The sequence below is a fragment of the Enhydra lutris genome, unplaced genomic scaffold, assembly GCF_002288905.1.
Source record: "Enhydra lutris kenyoni isolate GAN:26980312 unplaced genomic scaffold, ASM228890v2 scaffoldscaffold2, whole genome shotgun sequence".
Taxonomy (NCBI): domain Eukaryota; kingdom Metazoa; phylum Chordata; class Mammalia; order Carnivora; family Mustelidae; genus Enhydra; species Enhydra lutris.
Window position 1 is genome coordinate 85,906,940 of NW_019154086.1, and position 7,182 is coordinate 85,914,121.

A 7,182-nucleotide genomic window follows, 5' to 3' on the forward strand; every position below is an offset into this window, starting at 1 on the left:
AGTCATTTTAGTTAAAGTACTATCAGTAAAGTACTAGTCTGAACAGACTGCATTTTATTTTATTGTGAACACAAAAGGAAAAGAAGATATAACCGGGACTGTATGCCTGTATTTCATTTACAGTATTTGAGTTCTGACAGGCCTGTATAATGGAGGCGGAACTCAACTAAAAAAATATGCCAATCAAGTGTCAGATTTTCACCATAACTTTCCTAAAAAGGTGTTTTCCCCAGTATCTACAAATCACAAAGAAACATGAGCTGTGAATCCATAACTGTACATAAGTACTGTTCTGAAAAAAGAAGTAGAAACAGATGACATTAGCATGACCAAGATGTTTGGTAAACAGTGAATTATGATTTTGAGATCATCCAAAAAAGGCTTTTTAAACAACCCTCCAGACTTCAAAAATTTCTTCAGGTAATTGATCGGTCCCAGTCTTACAGCAACTAGAACAAGAGCTTCAGTGAAGGACCCAGGGACCACTCTGCTGCTTGGGTCATCGTTGATCGCTCCGCGCACCCCCTCCTGATCTTCCATGGACGCCTGTTCATGCTTGACAGCCACCATCATCCCTGCTCGCTCATTAATCATTTCTTCCAGCTTGGCCTGGTGAGCTTCTGTTTCAATGTCTTGTTCTTTGGGGTCCTCCCCAATATCAATGGAGAACATCACTATCTTTGAAGTTATGGTAGACATCCTGTTGCTAAAACAAAACCTAATGTGTTCCATCCATGCCAGCAGCAAATGTGTATTTTCCACTGGACTCTCGGTCTCCTTTATAAACTCTTCTATTATCAGGCCCTGTCTTCCCCACATCGATATCAGTAGGAAGCCTCCATCCACTGTCTCGAAGAGGAGGCCCACCATGGTGCCCAAAGTGACCTGCCCCAAGAAGCACTCGTCTTCATGCCTGTGGATCCCGGCAAAGTAGCCCATGGCTGTGACCAGAAGGGCAGCCAGAAGGGTGGCCAGGAGCAACAGCAGCTCAGTGAGCATAACCATGGTGTGAATGGGGCCAAAGCCAGGACCTGGACTGGGGCCTCCAGAGCCGCTGCTGCCTCTCCAGCCACTGCTGCCTCTGCTCCTTCATCAAGAATGAATTTAGTCATCTGTATTATCAGTCAAGCCTTGCCTGACCTCATCCACTGAGGCTGATCCTTGCCTTTCTCCACACCACACCTGGGAGTAATCATCATTTCTGTAGTTATCACTTGGAATTGCAACATATGTTTATACAAGTAGCTTTCCTAATACAATATAAATTCTTTGAGTCTAAGAATTCAAACTTTTCCATTTTTGTACTCTGTATACCTATCATACTTGAGTAAGGCTTATTGATGAGATTGAGATGATTAGGGACATAGTAACCCCACTCCTTTTAAGGTGATGCATGAGGAACACCTGAGTGTTTGTAAAATATTTTAAAGATGCAAAAGCAAGTCTTCAGAGATATACTCTCAAAGAAATATTTCAAGAAATAGCTAGCACAATACTGAATGAGATTAACAAAGTTGGAAGAATGACACTACCTGACTTTGAGACTTACTCTAAAGCTACAGCAATCAAGACAGTGTGGTATTGGCAGAAGAATCACTGGAACAGAATAGAGAACACAGAAGCAGATTCACATAAATACAGTTAACTGATCTAAGATAAAGCAGCAAAGGCAATACAATGAAGGGAAGCAAAGATTGTCTTTTCAACAGTGGTTGAACTATGGAACAATTGGACAGCCACATGCCAAAAAAAAAAAAAGTGTATCTAGACAATCATATTATCCTTAGCAAAAATCAACTCAAAAGAGATCATAGATCTAAATGTAAAGTGAAAAGCTATTAAACACCTAAGAAAATAACATAGGCAGAAAACCTGGACAACATTTGACATGACCATGACTTTTTAACACCAAAGGCACGATCCATGAAAGTAGTAACTGATAAGCTGGACTTCATTAAAATTAAAAATTTCCACTCATTGAAAGGCAATGCCAAGAGAATGAGAAGACCAAGCCACAGATTGTGAGAAAATATTTATGAGACCCATCTGATAAAGAGCTTATCCCAAATACACAAAGTCTTAAAACTCAACAATAAGAAAATGAACAGCCCAACTGAAAAATATAAAAAGACCTTAATAGACACCCCACAAAAAAGATATATAGATGGCAAATAAGCATGTGAAAATATGCTCAACATCGTATGTCATCAAGGAAATGCAAATTAAAATAATGAGATTCCACTACATTATCTATTAAAATGGTCAAAATCCAGAACACTGGCAACACCAAATGCCTGTGAGCAGGTATAGCAAAGGTAAGTCGCATTCACTGTTAGGGGGGGTACAAAATGGTATAGCCATTCTGGAAGAGAGTTGAGCAATTTCTTATAAAAACTGATGAGGGATGCCTGGGTGGCTCAGTTGGTTAAGCGTCTGCCTTTGGCTCAGGTCATGATCCCAGGGTCCTGGGATTGAGTCCCACATTGGGCTCCTTGCTCAGCGGGGAGCCTGCTTCTCTCTCTGCCTCTGTCTGCCGCTCTGCCTGCTTGTGTTCTCTCTCTCTCTCTCTCTCTCTCTCTCTCTCTGACAAATAAATAAATAAATAAAATCTTAAAAAAAAAATACTGAGGAAGGATAGCTGGAAGGCAGGCAGGCAGGGACAAGCGAGCCACAACCCCCCCCCACCCCCCAGGGAACACCCTTAAAAGGATTTTATACTACCCTGGGAGGAGCCCTCTACCCTTTGGACAGATAGTGACAAAAACCTGATCTGATCGGATGACAGGCCAGGGAGGGTTAACCAGATTAAAACAGCCCTCCAACAATCCCAAGAAACACCCTATACTTAGAAACTCTGATGGGTGGGGTATCTGGGTGGCTCAGGGGTTGGGCATCTGCCTTTGGCTTGGGATATGATCCCCCCAGGTCCTCAGATCAAGTCCCACATTGGGCTTTCTGCTTGACAGGAGGCCTGCTTCTCCTCCCTCTCTCACTCTCCCTGCTTGTGTTCCCTATCTAGCTGTCTCCCTCTCCCTGTCAAATAAATAAATAAAGTCTTAAAAAAAAAAAAAAAAGAAAAACCCTGATGGCAACCCTCTCCGCACCGACAGAGAAAAAAAATCCTGTAACAAAACCAAACATACTCTTGCCATATGATCCAGCAATCGTGCTCCTTAGTATTTACCCAAAGGAATTGAAAACTTATGTCTACACAAAAATCTACACATGGGTGTTTATAACAGCTTGATTCATAATTGCTACAACTTTGACGTATCCAAGATGTCCTTCAGTAGGTGAATGGAGAAGTAAACTATAGTATCTCTGGACAATGGGATGTTATTCAGTGCTAAAAAGAAACGAGCTACCAAGCCATGAAAAGACATGGAGGAATCTTAAATGCATATTTTTAAGTTAAAGAATCCAGTCTCAAAGTGCTATATACTGTATGATTCCATACCAAAGGGGGGAAAAATGCAAAAAGCAAAAGCAAAACTAGGGAAACAGTAAAATTATGGAAGCTGTAAAAACTAAAACTATGGGAAAGGTAAAAAGACAAGAAGTCGGAGAGAAGCAAAGGATGAGTAAGTAGAGCCAGAGGATTTTTTTTTTAAAGATTTTATTTATTTCACAGACAGAGATCACAAGTCAGACAGAGATCACAAGTAGACAGAGGCAGGCAGAGAGAGAGGAGGAAGCAGGCTCCCTGCCGAGCAGAGAGCCCGATGCGGGGCTCAATCCCAGGACCCCGGGATCACAACCTGAGCCGAAGGCAGAGGCTTTAACCCACTGAGCCACCCAGGCGCCCCAGCCAGAGGCAGGGAAAATACTTGTACGATATTGTAGTGAGGGATACGTGTCATGATACGTTTGTCCAAACCCACAGAATGTACACCACCAAGAATGTTAACTCTGTAAACCATAATGATATATGAATGCGGATTCATCCATTGTAACGAATGTATCACTCTGCTGAGGGACGTTGGTAAAGGAGAGGCTTTCAAGGATGTGAGCAGAGGTGCTAGAAGGTGGAGGAGGGGCCGTAAAGCATCTTCCACACCAAGAAGGCACTTTGAGACCAAAAAACACAAAGCAAGCCACTCCACACCATTTACACAGTTCTGTTCAGGGTGACTCACCAACAGGGAGAGGATCGGGCGGTCAGGCCATCCAGGTGCTTGCTAGGCAGCTGCTCTCTGGGAAGTCTGGATTTTATAGAGGGAGGGGTTACTAGTTATCTACAGTGATGCCATCTGTGTACCAGCGGGGAGAGAGCGGAAGAACTGTGTTATCTCTACTAGTTATCAACAGCTGTAGGGAAGATGAGAACAAGCCTTCCTGCTTTTGGGTCAGGATATACAGTAACCTCCAAGGGACCTAGCACATGTCGCCCCAAGGAAGGTCATTGCACAGGCATAGACACGATGGAGAGCCTAATATGGAGTCAGTATCAGTATCCCTACAAAGGAAATTTTTGTAACTCCCCCTCCCTTTTGCTGTGAAGCTTAAATGGCTCTAAATTAATAATAATAATAAAGTCTTAGTAAAAGAAAATGTTTCAGGCAGTCTTTGAATTGAAACCATCTGGCTAAGAGTCAAGCCAGACGACCAGCTTCTAATGACCTTGTAGCACAATCTTGCCCTGTCACAGACTGAACACGGCATGACTTTTCCGTAACTTCTAAAGTCGTTGACACCAACGACCCATGACCAATGCTTTGCTTCTTGCCTCTACCATATGTAAAGGTAGTAGTTAGCCCCATGCAGGCAACAGTGTGTTCTGTTCCTAGGTGCTAGACATTGTGATGACTTAATCCTTATGCCAATCCCGTGAAGAAAGCTTGATTACTGCCACCATTTCTCAGCTGAGGAAACTGAGGCAGAAAGCTTAAGTAGTCAGATGCAGACCACCAGCTGGAATGTGGCAGAGCCACGATCTGTACTCTGGAAGCCTGGCTCCTGGGCTTGCACTTGAAACCACAAGGCCCCACAGAGCTGCTGTAGGAGTCCTCCTCCCACAAAATCAGTCGTAGACATTCTGGTTCCCCAGAAATGCACTCACAAGTGCTTAAGATGTGAAGTCCTGAGCGACAACCGATAGCCTTCCGCAGCTTATTTTGTAAAATGAGATTTCGGGGAAGAAAGAGCGACAGTAATGGAGGCACAGCATTTTCCACTTATAAATTTATTCATCACAACGTTTTATGCACAAACACATAGTTTGTGTGTTCATCGCACAGTTATAAATAGATACACTCAATCTGGTAAAATGTAGAGGAAGTGGGCAGAGTATTTTTAATCTTGATAAAATGCTTCAAAAAGAAGCCCATTCTCAGGCTCTTTGGGGTTAGACATAGGGACGTCTGTGGGCTAGATTCTTTACCACTTCCTCAGTAGCCTTGAATGTAGATGTTCCGTGTTGAGTCTATTTTTGATCCTCAGAACAGCTGGTATACCCAGCACCAGTCCTTCTACCTGATTTAGGTAATCCGATGTCCAGGAAGTTCTTGCCGTTAAGGGATGATACTTCATGGGCATTTCCGTTGACATCTTTTTTCTCAGAAACCAATTCCACTTTCCCCTGCCTACATTTGAAAATGCATCCTTTAATTCGTTCCTTCTAATCTCTTTCTTCACAGTCCATCAGTTTTATAGCAGACAATAAACACTATACCCACTACTGCAACTAGGAGTGATGACTGGCATTATTTTTATATGTCACCTCACAATATTATGGTTATTATTTTTTTTCATAATAATATAAAAGTAATAACTTAGTTATTTCAATCATTTCTAGTTCAAGTAGTACTAAATAAAGTTAAATTCATATTACCCTTCTCGATTGAGAAATTGGAATCATTCTTAATACTATTTTAGACGGGCACCTGGGTGGCTCAGTGGTTTAAGCCTCTGCCTTTGTCTCAGGTCATGATCCCAGAGTCCTGGGATCGAGCCCCGCATCGGGCTCTATGCTCAGCATGGAACCTGCTTCCTCCTCTCTCTCTGCCTGTCTCTCTGCCTACTTGTGATCTCTGTCTGTCAAATAAATAAATAAAATCTTTAAAAAAAATACAATCTTAGAATATGATAGCATATTAAAGGTGTAAAATTATGTAGAGAAAAAGAACTGGTTTAAAAATTGGATTTTAAAAAACTGGATTTGGGTTTTTTTTGGGGGGGGGTCTCATTTCTGCACAATTTGTGAGCACTGGCTGCCTTGTTCGAATGTCTTTTCAAGACTATCTGTATAGAAAACAGCCTTGCAGTATAGAAGCAGTGTCTCCTTCTGGAGCAAAGGAAAAGCTTGTTTACTGTTCAGTATAATATAGAGCACGTCCCTCTCTGCGGAAAAGTCCAGGCAAGTAAAGTGCCATAATAAAAGATGGAGGTTCCCTAAGCTTGTAGTTGTTGTCCGCAGTGCAAGGTGCAGACATCACTGGGCCCATTTGTGTTGCCCTGTGAGAGTTGTGTACTCAGCTATGCTATTGCTAAGACCAACAGGGTTTTTTCCCTCTGAGCCAGAAGTCTTACGTCTTCAGCCGGCATCTATTCAACTGTGGCAGAAAAAATTGTTAGCTTGTAAGTAGGGTAATGTCTCAGCCCCTTCTAAGTTATTGACAAAAAGATCTAAAAAAATTTTAATCCACATTGTTATACATAGATACAGGTTTGGGGTGAATTAGTGAAGTGGGGGGAGGGAAGAGAAATTAAGAGGAAACGCTAGTAGGAATAGGATTTATGATTTTTGCATCCCACTTCTTTTTGTTTTTCCATGTTTCTACAATTGATATTTATATAAACAGAAAAAAAATCAATGTTTCATAAAAATAACATGCCAGGTATACATACTTTATTGCCAATGTGAATTATATTTCTTCCAAAATGGTAGTTCCAGTGTTTTCAAACTTAGGAATATAGAGAAGTGATGAATTTTTCTGTATTCTTTTACAACCTATCGCTTTATAGCATTCTTATTTGTTACAAGGGTAGCTGATTCTATTGTGTTTTGTTGGTATAGAGTATTACCATCTACTAATAACTTTAGAAAGGAGGACGCAGAGTTGGTGGTGTCTGTAGATGGTAGTAATACATAATATAATATGTTACTAAAGTGTCTTAGATAGCACGCTTCTATAACCTATATATCATATATACCTTCTTTGTTGTCCATCAAATTTATATGTA

At 41.4% G+C, this 7,182-nt stretch overlaps 1 pseudogene; it reads right to left on the reverse strand.

The window, feature by feature from the left end:
• Nucleotides 1–243: 243 nt before the first annotated feature.
• On the reverse strand, nucleotides 244–1,005 carry LOC111146738 (annotated as a pseudogene).
• Nucleotides 1,006–7,182: the final 6,177 nt, after the last annotated feature.